At 41.4% G+C, this 24,809-nt stretch overlaps 1 pseudogene; it reads left to right on the top strand.

The window, feature by feature from the left end:
• Positions 1-21,901: 21,901 nt before the first annotated feature.
• On the top strand, positions 21,902-23,124 carry LOC132346527 (craniofacial development protein 2-like; annotated as a pseudogene).
• The last annotated feature ends 1,685 nt before the right edge of the window (positions 23,125-24,809 follow it).

Raw genomic sequence — 24,809 nt, 5'->3', positions numbered from 1 at the left:
TGGGTTAGTCGCTCAGTCGTGTCCAACTTTTTGCGACCCCATGGACTGCAGCCCACCAGGCTCCTATATCCACAAGATTTTCCAGGCAGGGATACCAGAGTGGGTTGCCATTTCCTTCTCCAGGGGATCTTCCCAACCCAGGGATTGAACCTGGGTTTCCTGCACTGCAGGCAGATTCTTTACCGACTGAGCTACAAGGGAAGCCCACTTCCCTTGTACGCATGGTTCTACTACTCTGATATTCACCCAGCATATATTCAGTCCATCCTGTGGCACCAAGAAATGCAACAGACACAGACAGTGAACATAGTTAATGAGAGTTTGATGTGGTATTCTCATTAATTTGAACACAATATTGTAATATTATAATGCACTGTGGAAGATGCTCTAAAATCCAAGTGACTAAACACAATAGAAATTCTTTTCTTGCACAGAAAGTCTGTTGTTATTCAGTTGCTAAGTTGTGTCTGACTCTTTGTGACCCCATGGACTGCAGCATGCCAGGCTTCCCTGTCCTTTACTATCTCCTGGAATTTGCTCAGACTCATGTCCATTGAGTCAGTGATGCCATCCAATCATCTCATCCTCTGTCATCCCCTTCTCCTCCTGCCTTCAATCTTTCCCAGCATCAGGGTCTTTTCCAGTGAATCAGCTCTTCCCATTTCAGGTGGCCAAAGTATTGGAGCTTCAGCTTCAGCATCAGTACTTCCAATGAATATTCAGGGTTGATTTCCTTTAGGATTGATTGGTTTGATATCCTTACTGTCCAAGGGACTCTCAAGAGTCTTCTCCAGCAACACAGTTGAAAACCATCAATTCTTTGGCACTCACCAAAGTCTAAAGTGTGCCTTTCTAATCAGTGGTGGGTAGACTCTCCTCTAAACAGTAAATCAGAGTCCCAATTTCTTTCCATCTTGTGGCTCTACCATCTTCCACATCTGGTGTTCAATTGAGAAGTGGATGTTTCTTCCCCTGAATTACCTTGGCATGGGACTACCCACTTAATTTGTTCCACTGATTACTTTTAGATACAAGAGAAGTTGAGAAATCAGGTCCCTGGCTGGGCAAGCATGTTCCAGTAACAACTTCACAATATGGAAAGAGAACAAGAGTTATTGGTAGATAGCCAATATCCATGCTACACTCCTAGGATCTCTGAGTTTGGTTTGGATCAAGGTTTCAGTTCCCAGATTCTCATGCAGTTGGGTAGAGTCATGTGACCAAGTTCCAGCTGATGAGAGATGTGTGTATGTTTCACAGGGTTTCGCAGGTGGCTCAGTGGTGAAGAATCTGCCTGCCAATGCAGGAGATGCAGGCTTGATCCCTGGATCCTGGAAGATCTCCTGGAGTAGGAAACAGCAACTCACTCAAGTTTTCTTGTCTGTAAAATTCCACGGACAGAGGAGCCTAGAAAGCTAGAGTTATGGGTTTGCAAAGAGTTGGACACCACTGACCATGAGCACAAGACAATATGTAACCACTACTAAGCAAACAATAAAAGGAAAGATATAAGCATCTGAATGCAGAGTTCCAAAGAATAGCAAGGAGGGATAAGAAAGCCTTCCTCAGCGATCAATGCAAAGAAATAGAGGAAAACAACAGAATGGGAAAGACTAGAGATCTCTTCAAGAAAATTAGAGATACCAAGGGAACATTTCATGCAAAGATGGGCACAATAAAGGACAGAAATGGTAGGGACCTAACAGAAGCAGAAGCTATGAAGAAGAGGTGGCAAGAATACACAGAAGAACTGTACAAAAAAGATCCTCATGACCCAGATAATCATGATGGTGTGATCACTCACCTAGAGCCAGACATCCTGGAATGTGAAGTCAAGTGGGTCTTAGAAAGCATCACTATGAATAAAGCTAGTGAAGGTGATGGAATTCCATTTATGCTATTTCAAATCCTAAAAGATAATGCTACGAAAGGGCTGCACTCAATATGTCAGCAAATTTGGAAAACTCAGCAGTGGCCACAGGACTGGAAAAGGTCAGTTTTCATTCTAATCCCAAAGAAAGGCAATGCCAAAGAATGCTCAAACTACTGCACAATTGTACTCATCTCACATGCTAGTAAAGTAATGCTCAAAATTCTCCAAGCCAGGCTTCAGCAATATGTGAACCGTGAACTTCCAGATGTTCAAGCTGGTTTTAGAAAAGGCAGAGGAACCAGAGATCAAATTGGCAACATCCGCTGGATCATGGAAAAAGCAAGAGAGTTCCAGAAAAACATCTATTTCTGCTTTATTGACTATGCCAAAGCCTTTGACTGTGTGGATCACAATAAACTGCAGAAAATTCTGAAAGAGATGGGAATCCCAGACCACCTGACCTGCCTCTTGAGAAACCTGTATGCAGGTAAGGAAGCAACAGTTAGAACTGGACATGGAACATCAGACTGGTTCCAAATAGGAAAATGAGTATGTCAAGGCTGTATATTGTCACCTGGCTTATTTAACTTCTATGCCAAGTACATCATGAGAAATGCTGGGCTGGAAGAAGCACAAGCTGGAATCAAGATTGCTGGGAAAAATATCAATAAACTCAGATATGCTGATGACACCACCCCTATGGCAGAAAGTGAAGAAGAACTAAAGAGCCTCTTGATGAAAGTGAAAGAGGAGACTGAAAAAGTTGGCTTAAAGCTCAACATTCAGAAAACTAAGATCATGGCATCCAGTCCCATCACTTCACGGGAAATAGATGGGAAAACAGTGGCTGACTTTACTTTTCTGGGCTCTAAAATCACTGCAGATGGTGATTGCAGCCATGAAATTAAAAGACACTGGCTCCTTGGAAGGAAAGTTATGACCAACCTAGACAACATATTGAAAAGCAGAGACATTACTTTGTCAACAAAGGTCCATCTAGTCAAGGCTACGATTTTTCCAGTAGTCATGTATGGATGTGAGAGTTGGACTATAAAGAAAGCTGAGTGCTGAAGAACTGATGCTTTTGAACTGTGGCATTGGAGGAGACTTTTGAGAGTCCCTAGGACTGCAAGTCCATCCTAAAGGAGATCAGTCTTGGGTGTTCTTTGGAAGGACTGATGTTGAAGCTGAAATTCCAATCCTTTGGGCAACTGATGTGAAGAGTTGACTCATTTGAAAAGACACTGATTCTGGGAAAGATTGAGGGCAGGAGGAGAAGGGGACGACAGAGGATGAGATGGTTGGATGGCATCAGCAACTGGATGCACATGAGTTTGGGTAAACTCTGAGAGTTGGTGATGGACAGGGAGGCCTGACATGCTGCGGTTCATGGGGTCGCAAAGAGTCAGACACGACTGAGCGACTGAAATGAACTGAAGCAGAAGGAAACACTTATAAAGAGGTTTGGAACTACATGAAGATGCTGAAAAAGCTGAGAATCTGATATTGCTCTAATATAAGGCCCGAGGCAGGGATAACAAATGTTTTCCAGAAAGGCCCAGATGGGAAATATACTAGGATTGGTGGGTCATATGATTTCTGTTGCAGTTTCTCAACTCTGCTATTGTTCTGTGAAGGCAGCCGTAGAAAATGGTGTCAAGGAATGGGAACAGCTATGTTCCAGTAAACTTATTTGTAAAAACAGGTGGTGAGGAGCCAAATTTGATCAGCTTAGAATATAATCACATTGTTTTGTTTTATCATTTATGTATTAATATTTATTGAAAGTGAAAGTATTAGTCGATCAGTTGTGTCCAACTATTTGTGACCCCATGGACTGAGCCTGCCAGGCTCCTCTGCCCATGGGATTTCCCAGGCAAGAATACTGGAGTGGTTTGTCATCTCCTTCCACAGGGCATCTTCCCCACCCAGGGATCAAACCCCATCATCTGCATTGCCGATGGATTCTTTACTATCTGAGCCACAATAAATATACGTAAATCATTATATTTAAATATATAATGATCTCAGTGTTGCTTTTGTTTGTTTGTTTTCAGCTATATATTCAGGTGCGTGTCATAGAATCAGGAATGGAGAATAAGTTTGGTTGACATCTGTGCACTGATCAGGTGAATGGGCTAACCCAGTCCTCCAACTTTGCTTATTTAGATTTACTCTGGGTGCTGAGGGGACAATCACTCACTTACTTACCCACAGTTGCCATTTTTGACCTCTGCTAGGGGCTTTCAGTGTCTCAACTGAAAGAAGAGACTAGTGGTGAAATATTTTTAGAAGCTTGACAGTTGATACAAGTGGAAAGTTTTAATCATTTGGTAGCTGAGCCTTTTGCCATTTCTCTCTAGTAATGGAACAGAATCTGATTTGAGAGCTGTATCCGTCTTCTCAAACAGAACGTTACTACATCAAAAAGGAAGCTGTTACAATATTTAAGGATTATCTGTTAGGATGCGAAGTTCTCTGAAGTAGGAGACAGAAGTTCTCTTAGTTTTTCCTTTGCTGGGACCAAGTGTGCGGGGATACCTACTCTTCTTAGTCTTAAGTTTTAAGACTAAGTTTTAAGTCTTTAAAACTTTAAGACTAAGTTTTAAGTCTTACTCTTCTTAGTCCTAAGTTTCTCATCTTTAAAATGGTCACAGGATTATTCAAAGTATATTGGTAACATCCCCTGGGGCTGACGTTAGGAGCTGTAGGAAGATGTTTATCTTAGATCATATCCAACTGCCGTACAGTCAATATATAAGAAAACACAGAAGAAAGATGTTCTAAAATGTGGAGAGGGCAATTTGACCTTTGAAAATACATTATGCCTTATGTTGGGAAGATCCCTTGGAGAGGGAATTACTAGTTATTCCTGTATTCTTGGACTTCTCTGGTGGCTCAGACAATAAAGAATCTGCCTGCGGTGTGGGAGACCTGGGTTCGGTTCCTGGGTTGGGAAGACCCCCTGGAGAAGGGAATGGCTACTCATTCCAGTATTCTTGCCTGAAGAATTCCATGAACAGAGGAGCCTGGTGGGCTACAGTCCGTGGGGTTGCAAAGAGTTGGACACAGCTGAGTGACTAACACTTTCACTTTATGCATAATAGTTTTCAAATCACTGAGCCATGGTTGGGAACCACACAGATAGGAAGCAATCTTGTCAGAAATTCAAATGCTTCAACAACACTGGGTCTAAATGGATCAAAAATGAGTGTTTCTCAGATCTAGAATGTCTCATATTGAGTTTGAGCAAACATTTGGGAACCTGGCAAAAGCAGAGAATATGCAGATGTTTTCCATATACACAGTATGTATTAATCAGCTGAGTGAACCAAAGAATTCAGGAAATGCTCAGATAGGGAAATTGTTAAGAACAGAAAAATCTGTTTGCTTTCCTGACACTGTCTCTTGTCTGAATCAGTTGTGAACATTCATCTAAACTACTCGTATAGGTCATAGAAACTTACAAGATCAGTAGTCTGAGAAGATCTGGAAACAGAACTATTAACTCAGCTTTTATCACTACTTGTCACGCTTCCTTTTTTTCCCTCCTAAGCTTTTATTGGGAAAATTTCCCCAAAGCTATAATTACACTGAATAATGACAGAACTTCCTTAATAAAGCAGAGAGCAGAAACTTTTTGAGATAGCAAAATTTGCAACCAATTAAATATTAGTGGAAATTGTCTATCTCAGAATCCATTTATTCACATTCATTTTTTTAAGTATCAGACTTGCATTTAATCTACAGGAAGTTCAAGCATCATGCATGTTTGAATTCTAGAAATAAAAAAATGTGTGCATAATTTCATGATTTTCCTAAAATCAGTTTTCTGTACCAATCAAGAATATGAATGAAAAAGAGGTTAAAATCATCATAAAGAGCCATACATGTGTAGATTATTAAAATCAATGCCATCAAATGATCATCACAGTGAAGACGATAGCCTTTTTTTCCAAGGCTTTTTAAGTTGTTGACATATGTCCTTTAAAATTGTACTTGTAGAATAAAGTCTTGGTATTATATATATATATGGGTAGTATCTCAGCCCAAGTGATAATGAATTACCCAGATAGTTTATTTCATAGAATATGTTTATGCTAAGATGGGAATTCTTCTTCATTTTATTTCTAGAAATACCACACATAAAATCCAAACTTTGTTATCATCAAGGGACATGAAGATTTTTAAATAATAGAAAGTGCAGGGGACTTTTCTGGTGCTCCGGTTGCTAAGACTCCACACTCCCAAAGCAGGGGGCCTGAGTTTGGTCCCTGGTCAAGGAACTAGATGCTATATGCTGCAACTTACAATCCCACATGCTGCAATGAAGATGGAAGATCACGTATGCTGCAGCTAAGGCCTGGCATAGATAAAAAAAAAAAAAAAAGAAATTAAAAAAAAAAAAAAGAAGGGTTGGGTCAGCAGGATGGGGGTGGGGCAGTTCTCCTAAGTGGCAGCATCACAATTACTATACAGACCCAAGCCTCTGAATTTGGAATCAGAGGCTAAGGCTTGAGTGTAACTGTGGTCAAGTAAACTGCCTTTGAACCAGTTGTTGAAACTTTCTGAATGACAACTTCCTCATCTGGAAATGGAGAAAATACATACTTCATGTGGTTGCTATAAGGACTACACAAAAAAAATGTCTGTGAAATTGCTTGAAAATCTGCAAGTTGTTACTGCCATTTCATTACCAAGCTTGCCTGGTTGGGCAAGAAAGACAAAGCTTGTTGAAAAAATCCGGATTGATTTCAAGCAACACAAAACAAAAACTAGTAGAAAGCAGGAAGCGATGTCAGGCATAAAGCCTTGGCACACTTTCCATGTTTAGAAGCATTTCCCATAAAGGGTTATATATAACTGAGTGACTGGAAAACCTCAGGAAAGTTCCATTTCCTCTCCTTCCTTGCTTAGCCCCAATCATTAATTGCCCTGGGAGTGCTCATCACTCCCCCTGTAAGGAGCACTGGCTGTGAAGTTCATGATGATTACCTTTGAAGCTAAAGATGTAATGGGAGATGTGACTGCACTTCCTTAGAGCAGGTTTCTGCATTTACAAGTCACCTCCACTCAACCCACAGGCCTCTCTGAGCTCAATTACAGCCTTGTCAGCAAGAATGCAGAAAGCAGCCGCTGCAAGCGAGCCCATTGGGCTACGCAGGGTTCTTGACACTCCAGTGGGATAGTAATCACTTTTATGGTGTCTAACTGACACCCGCCCTCCTCCCCAATAAATCATTAATATGCCTACAATTTTTCATTTTTGCAGCCAGCAGAGGGATTGCAAGGTTTTAGCACAAACTGATTTCTATCTTGACGGCCCTGGTCTTTAAGCTAATGCTAAATTCTTGCTTTACTCTCTTCTCCCAGGATCTGGGACATTGCAGTTCAAGTCTCAAGGGCAGGGACCTATTTTCCTGTATCTGGCGGTGATTTTGGCTGCATGACCTTGGATATCATGCCCTCTGAGCTGCAGTTCCTTCATGGAGGAAAAAGTAGAGCATGGTTGTGGCTAGGTGATCATTAGCATCTCTTCCCCCCAAAATTTCCTCTTCAACCTCGGCCTCAACTTACCCTGCAAAATGCATCAACTTGGAGCCATCACCAGCACCTGACAGCCGTGTCGCTACCTTGGAGGGACTGTGCAACCTTCTCGGGGACCTGTGTGACCTTTCCTGCAGTGGTAGAGCTAATTTCACTGTCACTCACTGCCTGACGGTGTCTTTGTGTGGGATCAGAACAACTTCTGTTCAGAACCATTTGGGTCCTCTTGGCTTTAATAAAGGGACCTTCCCACATGGAAGGGACAGATTCATTTTGTGGATGCACAGTTTCCAGGCCATGGCACACACTTACCTTTGTGACCTCCTTCATGAGAAAAGAAGAATGTGTCATTGTGATTTTGCATTCGAAAGTACTGAAAATCTGCATTCCCCTCTGATTGATCTGCCCTGGGCTCTGGGAGTGACTCGACAGCCACGGGACAGAAATCGAAGTGGCCACAAGATCTTGGGACCCTAGCCAGTCCATTCACTGAGCTCTCCATCTGCTTACAAATTGCACCCTGTTGCTTTTATCAAATGACTCAGTGAACCGGGAATACATGTGCTTTTTGGTTTTTTAATACAGATGGAAAGTGGCAGGAGAGATTTTGTCAGACCAGAACTTGATGGAAATTTTGAAGTGTTCTATGGAACCAGATGTTGTGCAGTTCATTAAAATTAAGTGAACTATTTAATACAGATGTTTATAGATATTGAGCATCTTTTTACTGACTTTTATCCTTCAAAAGTTCAAACTGATCTGCGTTTCTTAAAGAAGGGCTAAGAATAAAGAAAAGAGCAGGAAGTGCCCTCATGACATCATTGCCAAGATATGGCCTTAGTCACTTTGTGTGTTATAAGAAGTGTTCATAATAATTTTGGAGATGGTTATCACTGGCACCCCTGTGGTCCTGCTTATGAATCTAGGAAGAATTACCAAAAACAATTTTCACTGTGATTCTGAAGTAATGTGAAGTAAAAACAAACTTCAGTTTTGAAACTACCTTCATGCATAATGAAAAAATAAATAGTATGCTTGCATCGCAAGAAAGTAACGAAAACAATTCTAGGATTTACTAAGGATGAAGCTGCTCAGAATTTACTGACTCTTTTCTTGGTCCAGATCACCTCTTTCACCAAAGCAAAAGCTGAAGATTCAGAGCCAGCTTTACCATTGACCAGCTGAGATTCACAAATGTCCACATATCTTCCTCATCTGTGAAATGGGATTCTTACAGAACTTATCCCGTAGAGTTCAAGGAGAAACAACTGCTGTGCAGCATGTTAAATACGCAACATATGCCTGGCGCTTTGTGAGGCCCTTGATTATCAGCAACCATGATGAATTTTGTGACTCTCACTGTGGGACGTATCGTCGTGAAACTTTGATCGTTATTCTGTTTCCAAGTAGAAAGACATAACAAATATAACTAATGATGCTGTTGTATTGTATAAAATGAAACAATCAACAATCTGGAAAATATCACCCCATCTTGAATATACAAAGCCTAGGCATCAACTATGTCTAGTGAGCGTGAAACGGTTTCTTACCCCAAGGGGAAAGTTGCCAGAGAAAGAGAACATTTGTCTCCAGCTATTGTGGCTCAGGGGACATTTGGAAATGAGATAGAACAGGAAAAAAATGAGGCTCTGTAAACAGCCACAGGAAAGGGGGCATGTAAGATGTAATGGGAAATCATTCAGACAGAACTCTGACCTCACTACCAAGCATACCAGGAGGATGGGATGTCCTTTCTATCACGGTAGTCAAGTGAAGGGCATTTGGAAAAGAATGTCCAAGGAAGCCCAGGTCCCTTGGGCAATTATTATAAAATGAAAATCGAGCAGCTCTAGGAACTGAAGCACTTTGTAAGTCCTGAGAAAGGAACTGGGCAATCAGAGAGGCTACTGCTACTGCTAAGTCGCTTCAGCCGTGTCCGACTCTGTGCGACCCCGTAGACGGCAGCCCACTAGGCTCCTCTGTCCCTGGGATTCTCCAGGCAAGAATACTGGAGTGGGTTGCTATTTCCTTCTCCAATGCATGAAAGTGAAAAGTGAAAGTGAAGTTGCTCAGTCGTGCTCGACTGTTAGCGACCCCATGGACTGCAGCCCACCAGGCTCTGCCGTCCACGGGATTTTTCAGGCAAAAGTACTGGAGTGGGTTGCCATGAACTTGCCAAAGGTAAAATGCTGAAATGCAGGCAGGCTAACACAGGTGCAAGGAGCAGATACACTTTAATGGCTTTATTCAGAGTCTGGGCAGGAGTTACCGGCACTTGTCACCAGTTCTAATTTCACCAGTGGCAATTGTACACAGTTCATTGTGTAAATAATGTTGAGTGGTTTTGTATCTCTCCCCCAAACACACGTGCACACACACACACACACACACTTCTAAAACTCTTCAAAAACTTAAAGATCCTTTTAGATATGTTTAAAGAGAAGGGTAATAAATGAATGTTATCAATAGCATTGTTTACACTCACCATTCCAGTATAGGGACAGGTTAGTTCATGGTGAGGGAGTTAAGACTGTGAGCAGACTACTGAATTACGGTTTACTCTGTGGCCTTACACATAGCTGTGAAAAGAAGACAAGCAAAAAGCAAAGGAGAAAAGGAAAGATATAAGCATCTGAGTGCAGAGTTCCAAAGAATAGCAAGGAGAGATAAGAAAGCCTTCCTCAGCGATCAATGCAAAGAAATAGAGGAAAACAACAGAATGGGAAAGACTAGAGATCTCTTCAAGAAAATTAGAGATACCAAGGGAACATTTCATGCAAAGATGGGCTCGATAAAGGACAGAAATGGTATAGACCCAACAGAAGCAGAAGATATTAAGAAGAGGTGGCAAGAATACACAGAAGAACTGTACAAAAAAGATCTTCATGATCTAGATAATCACGATGGTATGATCACTCACCTAGAGCCAGACATCCTGGAATGTGAAGTCAAGTAGGCCTCAGAAAGCATCAATATGAAGAAAGCTAGTGGAGGTGATAGAATTCCAGAGCAGCTATTCCAAATCCTGAAAGATGATGCTGTGAAAGTGCTGCAGTCAATATGCCAACAAATTTGGAAAACTCAGCAGAGGCCACAGGACTGGAAAAGGTCCGTTTTCATTCCAATCCCAAAGAAAGGCAATGCCAAAGAATGCTCAAACTACCGCACAATTGCACTCATCTCACACGCTAGTAAAGTAATGCTCAAAATTCTCTAAGCCAGGCTTCAGCAATACATAAACTGTGAACTTCCAGTTGTTCAAGCTGGTTTTAGAAAAGGCAGAGGAACCAGAGATCAAATTGCCAACATCTGCTGGATCATCGAAAAAGGAAGAGAGTTCCAGAAAAACATCTATTTCTGCTTTATTGACTATGCCAAAGCCTTTGACTGTGTGGATCACAATAAACTGCAGAAAATTCTGAAAGAGATAGGAATACCATACCACCTGACCTGCCTCTTGAGAAACCTATATGCAGGTCAGGAAGCAACAATTAGAACTGGACATGGCACAACAGACTGGTTCCAAATAGGAAAAGGGGTACGTCAAGGCTGTATATCATCACCTGGCTTATTTAACTTATATGCAGAGTACATAATGAGAAACGCTGGGCTGGAGGAAGCACAAGCTGGAATTAAGATTGCCGGGAGACATATCAATAACCTCAGATATGCAGATGACACCCCCTTATGGCAGAAAGTGAAGAGGAACTAAAAAGCCTCTTGATGAAAGTGAAAGAGGAGACTGAAAAAGTTGGCTTAAAGCTCAACATTCAGAAAACGAAGATCATGGCGTCTGCTCCCATCACTTCATGGGAAATAGATGGGGAAACAGTGGAAACAGTGTCAGACTTTATTTTTGGGGGCTCGAAAATCACTGCAGATGGTGATTGCAGCCATGAAATTAAAAGACGCTTACTCCTTGGAAGGAAAGTTATGACCAACCTAGATAGCATATTCAAAAGCAGAGACGTCACTTTGCCAACAAAGGTCCGTCTAGTCAAGGCAATGGTTTTTCTATTAGTCATGTATGGATGTGAGAGTTGGACTGTGAAGAAAGCTGAGTGCCGAAGAATTGATGCTTTTGAACTGTGGTGTTGGAGAAGATTCTTGAGAGTCCCTTGGACTGCAAGGAGATCCAACCAGTCCATCCTAAAGGAGATCGGTTGGGTGTTCATTGGAAGGACTGATGCTGAGGCTGAAATTCCAATGCTTTGGCCACCTCATGCAAAGAGTTGACTCATTGGAAAAGACTCTGATGCTGGGAGGAATTGGGGGCAGGAGGAGAAGGGGATGACAGAGGATGAGATGGCTGGATGGCATCATTGACTCGATGGACGCGGGTTAGGCTGAACTCTGGGAGTTGGTGATGGACAGGGAGGCCGGGGGTGCTACAATTCATGGGATTGCAAAAAGTCGGACACAACTGAGGACTGAGTGACTGAACTGAACTGAGCTGTGGAACAATGTTTCCAAAAACGCAGAAGCGTAAAACCACACACATTTATCACGTCAAAGTTTCTGTGGGTCAGGAGTCCTATGGGTTCTCTACAAAGCTGCTAATTAAGTTTTAACTGGGTCTGAGTTCTTATCTGAAGGTCACCTGGAGAAGGGTCACTTCCAAGTTCATGTGACTGCTGTCAGATTTCAAATCCTTGCAAGCTGCTGGACTGAGGGTCTTGTTTCTTGCTGCCTGGCTGCCAGAGTTTTCCCTCAGTCCCTTTCCATGTGCCTTGTTCTTTAGTGCAGCTCCCAATGTGGTAGCTTGTTGCTTCAAAGCCAAGAGGAATAGAGTTATTCATCGTGACAGTCTTTAAGATTTTACGTAACATTTCCAAGGAAATGAAACCCTGTTGTCTTTGTGGTATCCTATGGGTTAGAAGCAAGTTACAGGTCTCACCTAAAGTGACAAGGAGTGAGTTGCACAAGGGTATGAATACCAGGAGGACTAGGTCATGAAGGGCGATCTAGCCTGTCCTCCAAAACTACTGTGTGTTTTGAAAGTGAAGGGAAATCATTAGTCGCTCAGTCATGTCTGACTCTTTGCTACTCATGGGCTGTAGCCTGCCAGGCTCCTCTGTCCACAGGATTTCCCAAGCAAGAATACTGGAATGGGTAGTCATTTCTTTCTCCAGGGTATCTTCCTGATCCAGGGATTGAACCTGGGTCTCCTGCATTGCAGGCATATTGTTTACTGTCTAAGTCACCAGCAACATTGAACACTTGATATTTTCAGGCTCACTCTGAGATGCATATAATTATCATTATACTTTATAGATGAAGAAATTGGGCCTCCCAGAGGTGAAGTAATTTGCCCAAACTAGTAGAAATGCTTCTGGAATTCTAGTCAGATCAAAACAAATGTTATTTTTCCTACCCTTCTTTATATGGCCTTTTAAGGCAAGTGTTATTTACACTTCTTTCTTTGGAAGATCATGGAATGACCTCCAAGAATGGAACAGGAGTGAGCAGTTGAAATTGCTTCCACGTTGGCCTCTGATGGTTAAGGGACTCTTCTTCCCCAAAGCCATCACAGTCGTCTCTTAACAGAGCTGTTTTGGGCTTACTGCCTCAAGGGCCGGAAGACTCAAATCATCTCATCGAGGGTTATTCTTTCTAAATCTCACACACACACACACACACACAAATCTTTAAAATTCAGTTTATGAGGTCCTGGGGTATGGCTACCCACTTCAGTAATTCTTTCCTGGAGAATCCCATGGACAGAGGAGCCTGGAGGTCTACAGTTCATGGGGTCACAAAGAGTTGGACACAACTGAGAAACTAACATTTTCACTTGCGCTGTGATTACCATATTCTCTCTAATCACGTGGGGATACTTGGATTAGGAGTGAGGAGACACATTGCCACATTTTTAGGTGAGTAAGATCAGGCAATGGTTTATAGATGCCACAACAAGTTGCACTTGTATCTCCCACTCCTCTGCTCCTATGGTGCCACCCCCCTCCCCACTGGTACCCACCGATTTATTCTCTGTATCTGTGAGTCTGCTTCTTTTTTTATTATTATATTCACTACTAGTTTGTTGTCTTTTCTAGATTCCACACATACATGATACTGCACAGTGTTTGTCTTCCCCTGACTTGTTTCTCTTAGCACAATGCCCTTCAAGTCCATTTATGTTGCTGCAAGTGGCAAAATTTCATCCTTTTTAAAAAAAAGAGTCCTTATTATGTTCATACCTTGTTGCACCATTGAGTTACAAAACTGAAATTCAACCCACTGGACATTCCAAGGAGCACCACGCTCACAGCAAGTTTGAACGAGGTACTCGAAAATCCAAGGCAAATGCTTTTTGTGTCATATTGAAAATGATTAGCTTCAGACATCACAAAAAGGCGACTCATACATCATGCCTTGATGCTCCATTTGAGAACAGCTGCAGCCTATGTGCAGGAATTCACAAAGAAAGATTATCTGCCTAAAATCAATCTTTGCAGTTCTGGAAAAAGAGAGAAGACGGAAATAACTCTTTGTGGAGATGACTGACGTGTTCTGGCCAGGCACACTTTGTTAACAAAACAGCCGAGAATTAGACAAATTGGAGTTGGAAAGCACTCTTGTCATAACAGGGCCGATGGGTCTGTGGAAAGGCAGCAACCACGCCCGTGGGATGTGTTCACTGCTTTCCTGAGCTCTTTTTAAATGATCCAAGCTGTGAAGCTTTCCCTGGAAGCTGATCTCCAAAGTAGGCAAAATGTTCCATGTTAGAAGTCAAACAGGGAGGTGGAGAGGGGCTTGCTCAAAAGCCTCCTGTGCTGGATTGTTCATTCATTCGTTCACTGAATCCAGGACTGTCCAGTGGAATTTTCTGTTGTCAGTAAAGTATTCCAGAAACACCCTTCTTGATGCTGTAGTCACCAGCCACTTGTGACTACTGAGCACTCAAAATAGGGCTAGTAAGGCTAGGAGCCACATTTTAAATTTTATCTAATTTAAATTAAATTTAGATATTTACATGTGACCAGTGACTCCCATAGTGCAACTATGCAGCCAGTCATTTAAAAATATTTAGAAGTTGCTTGATATGCATCTTTGGAGGATAGTGAGTATCGTCTAGTTTTCTTTTGAATGATATGAAGAAGGTAAGCTGGGTTCACAAGTATTTAGAATAAAACAAGAACTAAATTTAGTAAGACACACATAAAATTTTAAGAGAAAAGATATATGTAAATATATGTACCAGATGATAGAATAGTTTTATATTCAGTTCAGTTCAGTTTTATATTTGGGAAGAACAAATCTGACTCCATATTGGATCTGTTTCTTTTACTTTAACCTTTGTGCTCTATTGCTATTGCTACAAGAATGTTGCCTATAACCTTAAATGTATGCAATAGCCCAATCTCAAGGCTGTTCCATTCATATAGCGCTAAAAAAGTATCAGAACAGAGAATAACATTTGTCTTGCTGGAGGTTTCCTGGAATGTTGTAACCAGGCCTATGTGGACAGCAGCAAGAATAAAGGATTCGGGCACCAAGAAAGTCTGCAACAACCAGCCATGCCCCCTCCTCTTATGGTATAAAAGAAACCTGAATTCTAACTCAGGTATGATAGATCTTTGGGACGCTAGTCCAGGATATTTTCAGTCTCCTAGGTTTCTGAATAAAGTCACTATTCCTCACCCCAGTGACTCATTTCTTGATTTATTGGGCTATCAGCAGTGAGAAATATATACTTGGACTATGTAACAGTTTATTTTACTCATTTATTTATAATTATATTGATTCAGAAGTAACTTAAAAAGGTCGAGGCAAAAATCAGTTATTTCTATGTGGCAAAGATGAATTTGTGTTGATTCTGGAATGGAAGTCCAGGTAGAGAGAACAGGAAAGGCCAGGTAAAGAGTCCCAGAAACAGCTTTTTCTGTATGTGATGGATTAGATGAGAAGAATCTGGAGACTGCACAACGAGGCATAAGAAATTATATATTATCTTTAGCCAGGAAGTAAATAAACAGGCAATGTTTATGCATATTTAGATTAGCAAAAACCATCAGAACGAAACAAAACTATAGGCAATTCTGAGATTGGAATATGTAAGCCATAGCCACAAGTCATTTGTCATGTGCCCAACAAAAACTAGTAGCTTTTCTAACAGACTAGATCTATCTATCAAATTATGGCAAGAACATCCCCAGAGAAATCAAAGGAAGCCCTATTCCACGGAAGCTGTTTAATATGGCCCGGGTGTTCAATTCAATGAGTTACTATTTTATACTGGTAGTGGTGACATGCTTTTACCTTCAAGTATGGATGATACCCTTCTCAGTGAGCAAGAATTTCAGCTTTTGGAAATAGAAATTGCAATATGGGGGATAGAATGTCTTTATCTTCCAAGTAGAGAAAGCCTCAGCAAAAGTCAAGTCATGTAATTGTCATCTAGAAACAGGAAAATAGAAGTGATTCCCTTGAGCTCTTTAAGCTTACCAATGCCAACAAGAGTAGGGAGAGAAACAAGCCTGTGCCTGGGGGTTATAGCCTGTTACATTTAACCTTTACAACTCCATGAGGTAGGTGATAATAGTCAGAATTTATGGTTAAGGAATTCTAGATCTGTGCAGGCTCATAACATTTTTAAGGTCATAAGGAGAGTCTGTTTCAAAGTTAAGTCACTCTTACTCCAAAGCTGTTGTCTTTTTCATTACATAATGCCTTTTTCTTTTTTTCATTATTGGAGCATAGTTGACTTTACAATGTTATATTAGTTTCAGGTATGCAACATTGCAATTTGGTATTTTTATAGATTACACTCCATACAAAGTTATTATAAATGCTGATGCTATTTCCTGTGCTGTACATTATATCCTTATAACTTCTTTATTTTATACCAAGTAGTTTGTACCTTATCACCCCTTCACCCATTTTGTCCCTTCCCTTTTGCAACGACATGAACGTATCTGGAGGGTATTATTAATATTTTAGTGAAATAAGTCAGAAAGGGAAAGACAAATGATATAAGTTCTCATTTATAGGTAGCAACTAAGAAATAAAACAAATGAAAAAAAAGAAACTAAACGTAAATGAACTCACAGAAAACATCATGTATCTTTCAAACTCTCCATTGCTTTCAGTTTCCGGTGTCACGGTGCAACTTTACAAGTTAATGGAGTGAGGGGAAAAAGTCAGGCAATTCCCCAGCAGGTGATTATGTGTGGTATGTGTGATGGCGTCCTTCAAGAAAACGTCCTGGGATTTCTTCCAAAGCAGGGGCAGGGTCCATGTGGTTGAATAGGACAGGGGGCTTCATAGAGGAGGTGACACTGAAGATGGATTTGAGCAGCAGATAAGATCTGGCAGTGGAGTACAAGCAGGTAAGATCTGGCAGAAGAGGAAGAGGCAACCTCAATGGCACAAAAGCGTACTGAAAAATCTGTGTCACGTCTAGCTGGAGATTGAGTGGGAGAAGGAATCCATGAATTAAGTGTAATAGAATGTACATTTGTGACTGGAAAAAACCCTCAAATGTATGTCAAATAGGTACAGTTAGAGGGAAAGAAAACCTGCCATTCCAAAGCTTCACACCAATATTTGCTATCCACTGAAAAAAACAGAATTTACCTTCTGGACCAAAATAATCCATTTTTGGGAGAAAATAATTTTATTCAAAATTATTCATTATGCACACTTGCTTTGGCCAGGCGCAAGGGAGATGCAGCCAGAAAAATGTGATTCCTGCTCTGCTGGAGCTCAGGACCTATTTGGAAAGACAAACATTGTGTGCGTTACAAAGGACAAGCACAGAGTTATAAGGAAGGTGGTCCTGACCTTGTATGAGGATGCTGGAGGAAAGGTCTCAGAATTTCTCTTGGGATTTGAGAGTTTCAGGGTTGGGTGATGATGATTGGGGGGAGGAGGAATAGTGTCCCAGGCAGTGGGAATAGCATGCGTGAAGGCCCTAGTGTAAGGAACCATTTAGATGCTTACATTTTTCAAGGACTGAAGGGAGACCCATGAAGCTGAAGTCTTAATAACAAAGCAGAGAATGGCAAAAGGGGGTCCTAGAGAATATCCAAAGGCTGAATGCTCACAGCTCTGTTGGGGAGGGAGATTTTATTCTGAGCACCATGAATCTGTCTGTTCTGCAGACATAGCACAAACACCACCTATTGTTCTTGGAAAAAGGAGAGTCACAATGACCCTCTGAAAGCATCAAGAGAAAATATTACTCCTGAAATTGCAACAAAGTTTGTGGAGATATGGTTCCCCCTAAAAACACAAAGAATTTGCAAACTGGCAGCCCAACTCTTCCATGTAGTCATTGGAATGCAGGTTCGTTGAGGTTCGCTTTTGATGGGAATAGCATTGCCTGTTTTGGGGCTGACACTTCGCTCATTGCAGACTAGGGCACCTGGCCCCCCAGGGCTCAGGGCATTGCATGCACGTTTGCTCTGTTTATCTTCAGCTGGAATCTGGTCCTGGGTCAAAAACAAGAAGAGAGGGTGACACCTATGACTCCACTGAGGAGGACAGAGCGTACCTTCCCTAAAGGTCTTCTTAGAGCTTTTAAAAAGAAGGCAAATAAAAGCACTAAGGGGTACACGGCCCAGTTTATGCATTCAAATTATAGACAAGAAAGTAAGCTCCATAAGGGCAGGCATTTGTGTAGATTTTCTTCACTGCTGTATTTCTAACACTTAGAATGGTAACTGGCTGTTTTGTTGCTGTCACTAAGTCCTGTCTGACTCTTGAGACCCCATAGACTGTAGCCCACCAGGCTCCTTCTGTCCATGGGATTTCCCAGGCAAGAATGCTGGAGTAGGTTGCCATTTCCTGGCACAGTGAAGTAATTTTATATGAATCACTGAAAGAATCAAACGATTGAGCCAAATTGAACACTACTCTAGACTTGATTCAGCCCTTTGGACAGCCAATATGTAAACTCATTTTATAAAGCATTCTTTAATTTATTCTTTTCCCTAATTTGGACTAGTTTCTTTCCTGTGTGAACACCATCCCTATTAAAATCATAGAGTTTTAGCACTGAGTGGGCCTCTTGAAATGATCTCATTTCAATTCGGATCATTTGTTTTTATTGGTCTTGACTGAACTTTCCAATACTATTTTCTTTCTTGAAAGTAGCAAACCAAATCTTGCCCCATTCTCATCTCCCTAAAAAACTCACCCAAAGCACAAACACAACCGTGAACACCTTTTGATGGTTCAACCCTGAACCTATACTATTTTTTCTGTAACTCTAGATCATTTGCTTATAATTTGATGAATTGACTGAGTTTCCTAGTGTGTAGATCCAGGCTCAGTGGGGCTTGCACATTATTGTCAAAGCAGATTTCCATTCAGTGGTTATTCACAATACCCAAAGAGGAAGGCAATGGCAACCCACTCCAGTATTCTCGCCTGGAAAATCCCATGGACGGAGGAGCCTGGTGGGCCACAGTCCATCGAGTCGCCAAGAGTTGGACATGGCTGAGTGACTTCACTTTCACTTTTCACTTTCATGCCTTGGAGAAGGAACTGGCAATCCACTCCAGTTTTCTTGCCTGGAGAATCCCACGGACGGGGGAGCCTGGTGGGCTGCCATCTATGGGGTCACACAGAGTCTGGCATGACTGAAGCAACTTAGCAGCAGCAAAGAGGAAGGTTGGGCAAGACTGGATAATTAATATTATTAAGAAATTATTTTTAAGTATGATGATAATATTTTGGTTATGTTCCGAAGAAACTTCATCTCTCAGATAGATAGATATGTATATATATATATACTGAATTTTATGTGGTAAGAGGACATTATGCTTAGGATTTGCTTTCAAATAATCAAAGAAGAATGTGCATGATGGATTTAGATAAAATAAGACTGGCCATGGGCTGATAACTGTGGAAGCGAGGTGACAAATACATGGAGTTTACCATGTTATTCCCTCTGCTTATATAGGTATTTTAAAATTTTCACTTTCAAAAAAAAAACAGTAAAAATATCCAAAGTAGTCTGTTCAGATTTACCATTAGTGGTCAGTACTGCCTAGAGTTTATTGCACTTGGGCTGGTGCTCAGTCACTCAGTGGTATCTGACCCTTTGTGACCCCCATGGACTGTAGCCCTCCAGGCTCCTCTGTCCATGGGATTCTCCAGGCAAAACTACTGGAGAGGGTTGCTCTTGATGAGAACCCTCCTTATCTTCTCCTCCAGAGCATCTTCCTGACTCGGGAATCAAACCCACGTCTCTTGTATCTCCTGCATTGTCAGGTGGATTCTTTCCCACTGTGCCACCTTACATGGTCTCTGCCTATATTTGATTATGTTATATTGCTAAACATCATAAGCAAGTTACTTATATTGCAAAATACAGCTTTGTTTTGTGAACTGTATCTTTATTTTATCAATTGTATCTATATTTTAGCCTAGCTCAACTGTGTAACTCACCTAACAGGGGTCACAATGATTCACCAAGAATGTTCAGATCAGATCAGTCACTCAGTCGTGTCTGACTCTGTGTGACCCCATGAATCGCAGCACGCCAGGCCTCCCTGTCCATCACCAACTCCCAGAGTTCACTCAGACTCACGTCCATCGAGTCAGTGATGCCATCCAGCCGTCTCATCCTCTGTCGTCCCCTTCTCCTCTTGCCCCCAATTCCTCCCAGCATCAGAGTCTTTTCCAATGAGTCAACTCTTCACATGAGGTGGCCAAAGTACTGCAGTTTCAGCTTTAGCATCATTCCTTCCAAAGAAATCCCAGGGCTGATCTCCTTCAGAATGGACTGGTTGGATCTCCTTGCAGTCCAAGGGACTCTCAAGAGTCTTCTCCAACACCACAGTTCAAAAGCATCAATTCTAGAGCGCTCAGCCTTCTTCACAGTCCAACTCTCACATCCATACATGACCACAGGAAAAACCATAGCCTTGACTAGACGAACCTTTGTTGGCAAAGTAATCTCTCTGCTTTTGAATATGCTATCTAGGTTGGTCATAACTTTCCTTCCAAGGAGTAAGCATCTTTTAATTTCATGGCTGCAGTCACCATCTGTAGTGATTTTGGAGCCCAGAAAAATAAAATCTGACACTGTTTCCACTGTTTCCCCATCTATTTCCCATGAAGTGATGGGACCGGATGCCATGATCTTCTTTTTCTGAATGTTGAGCTTTAAGCCAACTTTTGCACTCTCCTCTTTCACTTTCATCAAGAGGCTTTTGAGTTCCTCTTCACTTTCTGCCATAAGGGTGGTGCCATCTGCATATCTGAGGTTATTGATATTTCTCCCAGAAATCTTGATTCCAGCTTGTGTTTCTTCCAGTCCAGCGTTTCTCATGATGTACTCTGCATATAAGTTAAATAAGCAGGGTGACAATATACAGCCTTGACCAACTCCTTTTCCTATTTGGAACCAGTCTGTTGTGCCATGTCCAGTTCTAACTGTTGCTTCCTGACCTGCATACAAAGTTCTCAAGAGGCAGATCAGGTGGTCTGGTATTCCCATCTCTTTCAGAATTTTCCACAGTTTCTTGTGATCCACACAGTCAAAGGCTTTGGCATCTAGGCTTTGGCATAGATGTTTTTATGGAACTCTCTTGCTTTTTCCATGATCCAGTGGATGTTGGCAATTTGATCTCTGGTTCCTCTGCCTTTTCTAAAACCAGCTTGAACATCAGGAAGTTCACGGTTCACATATTGCTGAAGCCTGGCTTGGAGAATTTTGAGCATTACTTTACTAGTGTGTGAGATGAGTGCAATTGTGTGGTAGTTTGAGCATTCTTTGGCATTGCCTTTCTTTGGGATTGCAATGAAAACTGAACTTTTCCAGTCCTGTGGCCACTGCTGAGTTTTCCAAATTTGCTGGCATATTGAGTGCAACACTTTCACAGCATCATCTTTCAGGATTTGGAATAGCTCAACTGGAATTCCATCACCTCCACTAGCTTTGTTCGTAGTGATGCTTTCTAAGGCCCACTTGACTTCACATTCCAGGATGTTTGGCTCTAGGTCAGTGATCACACCATCATGATTATCTGGATCGTGATCTTTTTTGTACAGTTCTTCTGTGTATTCTTGCCATCTCTTCTTAATATCTTCTGCTTCTGTTAGGTCCATACCATTTCTGTCCTTTATCGAGCCCATCTTTGCATGAAATGTTCCTTTGGTATCTCTGATTTTCTTGAAGAGATCCCTAGTCTTTCCCATTCTGTTGTTTTCCTCTATTTCTTTGCACTGATCGCTGAAGAAGGCTTTCTTATGTCTCCTTGCTATTCTTTGGAACTCTGCATTCAGATGTTTATATCTTTCCTTTTCTCCTTTGCTTTTCACTTCTCTTCTTTTCACAGCTATTTGTAAGGCCTCTCCAGACAGCCATTTTCTTTTTTGCATTTCTTTTCCATGGGGATGATCTTGATCCCTGTCTCCTGTACAGTGTCACGAACCTTATTCCATAGTTCATCAGGCACTCTATCTATCAGATCTAGGCCCTTAAATCTATTTCTCACTTCCACTGTATAATCATAAGGGATTTGATGCTGTAAAGAGCAATATTGCATAGGAACCTGGAATGTCAGGCCCATGAATCAAGGCAAATTGGAAGTGGTCAAACAAGAGATGGCAAGAGTGAATGTCGACATTCTAGGAATCAGCGAACTCAAATGGACTGAAATGGGTGAATGTAACTCAGATTACCATTATATCTACTACTGTGGGCAGGAATCCCTCAGAAGAAATGGAGTAGCCATCATGGTCAACAAGAGTCTGAAATGCAGTACTTGGATGCAATCTCAAAAATGACAGAATGATCTGTGTTCGTTTCCAAGGCAAACCATTCAATATCACAGTAATCCAAGTCTATGCCCCAACCAGTAACGCTGAAGAAGCTGAAGTTGAACGGTTCTATGAAGACCTACAAGACCTTTTAGAACTAACACCCAAAAAAGATGTCCTTTTCATTATAGGGGACTGGAATGCACAAGTAGGAAGTCAAGAAACACCTGGAGTAACAGGCAAATTTGGCCTTGGAATACAGAATGAAGCAGGGCAACGACTAATAGAGTTTTGTCAAGAAACTGCACTGGTCATAGCAAACACCCTCTTCCAACAACACAAGAGAAGACTCTATACATGGACATCACCAGATGGTCAACACTGAAATCAGATTGATTATATTCTTTGCAGCCAAAGATGGAGGAGCTCTATACAGTCAGCAAAAACAAGACCAGGAGCTGACTGTGGCTCAGACCATGAACTCCTTATTGCCAAATTCAGACTGAAATTGAAAGTAGGGAAAACCACTAGACCATTCAGGTATGACCAAGAATGTTAGGTCACCATATTTAGCCTCCTCACTCTGTGAGATGGGAATTGAGCTTGGCAGTGTTAAGTATTTGTTCGAGGTCAAGTTTGTTTCTAGGGGTCATTGGTTATGAGTTGAAATCTGGGGGAGTGGGAAGAAGTGGAGGATTCAGAGAACATAGCCTGGAATACCAAACTGGGGAACTTGGACTTAGTATGAGAGGAGAAGAAACACTGGAATATTTCTATGGTGGGAAGGAAAAGATGAAATTTGTGTCATTGATGCGGGGATGAGGGGGAAGATGGTCTAATATGCAGACTAGACATCAGCTGTGGAAATCTGTCTCTGGCTTTTCAGAACAAATCCCAACCCCCTGACATCTGGATTTCAGAAGTGGGTGTGGAAGAAACCAGAAGAGAATGCTGAGGCAGGATCCGCAGGTGTTGTGGTCCTTTAGGTTTCCAGGGCAGGAAGAGCAGGAAAGAATGGATAAGTATCTTTGTTTGTGCCTTCTTCAAATATATTTGGCTTCTTTAGATAAAGACTAAAGATTATATGCCAAAGGCTGGGCAGGCAGTATACGAGATGAAGGCAAAGACAAAAGCAAATTTACTCTCAAATATGAATTTAATAACTCAGTTCAAGACATACAGGTCAGGTACACACTGCTGAACTTGGACTTATTTGAAAACAAATGGATGCTACTTATGAGCACCACAGAATTAAATATTATATGTACATATGAAAGCTGAACAACAGCTGTGTTTTGCTGCTTTACACTAGAACACAGCAGGCATCTTTCCACACCATTTCAGTTCTAAGGAAAGAAAAAAAAAAAAAAAAAAAACACAGACAAAGCAGAAAAAATGGACAATAAGCTACATGCTGGCATTTAGTTTGAAAAAGCCCAGTTTCTAAAGAACCAGAAAAATGTAGATGAAAGCTTGGCTGTATCTTTCCACTCCCACTGCTCCTGATTTCTTCCAGGGCTTAGAAATAAACATGCCTAAGATTATCTTCCAAAAGATTTCCTTAACATTTTATCATGCCTTCAAAATAAGCCAGTCTCTATTTTCAAATATGATTTAGTAAAAGGAGCATTGCCTTTGGAGTCAGTGAAACTGGCAATTAGATTCCAGCCTAGATGACCAGAGGTAAATGACTTGGAGCCTTGGTTTCCTGATTATATAATGGAAAGATATTACTCACACTACAGTACTGTAAAGACTGCAAATGTTCATGGTTTCCTGTGCCCAACAGTTGACAATAATTAACACTCCAGGGGATGAAGATGTGTTACTTTTAAAACATGAGGAACATAGACATGCAGATTCCACACAAGATTATACATCCTTGAGCCCTGTGCCAAGGTCATTGCCAACAATAGGATGGAAGCTCAGTAAATGTCTAGGTGAAATCCCTTGGTTAAAAAAGCAGGGTGATTTGTGCACTTATCCGTATCAGCAGTTGGTGAACGTCACTCCTCCTCCACTAGATTCCAATGATCCAACAGTCCCCTTTCTGGTGCCCTACACAGCAATTTCATTCCAGGTATTTTAGCGGCTTTGAACTCTGATCTTTGACTCCTAAGCTCACCAAGATTCTGGCACTCACTTGATTGCTTCCTCCGTGCCCAAGTGAGGAAATTGTCCCTGAGAAGAGACCCGGAGGAAGGTGGGTTGCTCCTCAGGTGTTTTTATTCTCTAAAAGATCACAGTCTGGTGCTGTTCCATCAAAGCTGTGTTATATATATATATAGATAGATAGGTAGATATAGATAGATATAGATATAGATATAGATATAGATATAGATAGATATAGATATAGTGGGAGGGTTATAGTCTAATACCAGTGAAATTATTAAAACAGAGTGCAAAACCCAAACAGTTTTGAGTAGAATGATGACATGGTGAGATTTGTGTTTTAAAAAGTAATAATTAAGCCAACAGAACTGCACATGAAACAACAGATTGGTTCCAAATAGGAAAAGGAGTACGTCAAGGCTGTATATTGTCACCCTGCTTATTTAACTTATATGCAGAGTACATCATGAGAAACGCTGGACTGGAAGAAACACAAGCTGGAATCAAGATTGCCAGGAGAAATATCAATAACCTCAGATATGCAGATGACACCACCCTT

Source organism: Bos taurus, chromosome 11 (genome assembly GCF_002263795.3).
Source record: "Bos taurus isolate L1 Dominette 01449 registration number 42190680 breed Hereford chromosome 11, ARS-UCD2.0, whole genome shotgun sequence".
In the NCBI taxonomy this organism is placed as follows: Eukaryota; Metazoa; Chordata; class Mammalia; order Artiodactyla; family Bovidae; genus Bos; species Bos taurus.
This window is presented reverse-complemented; position numbering and strand designations above follow the sequence as displayed.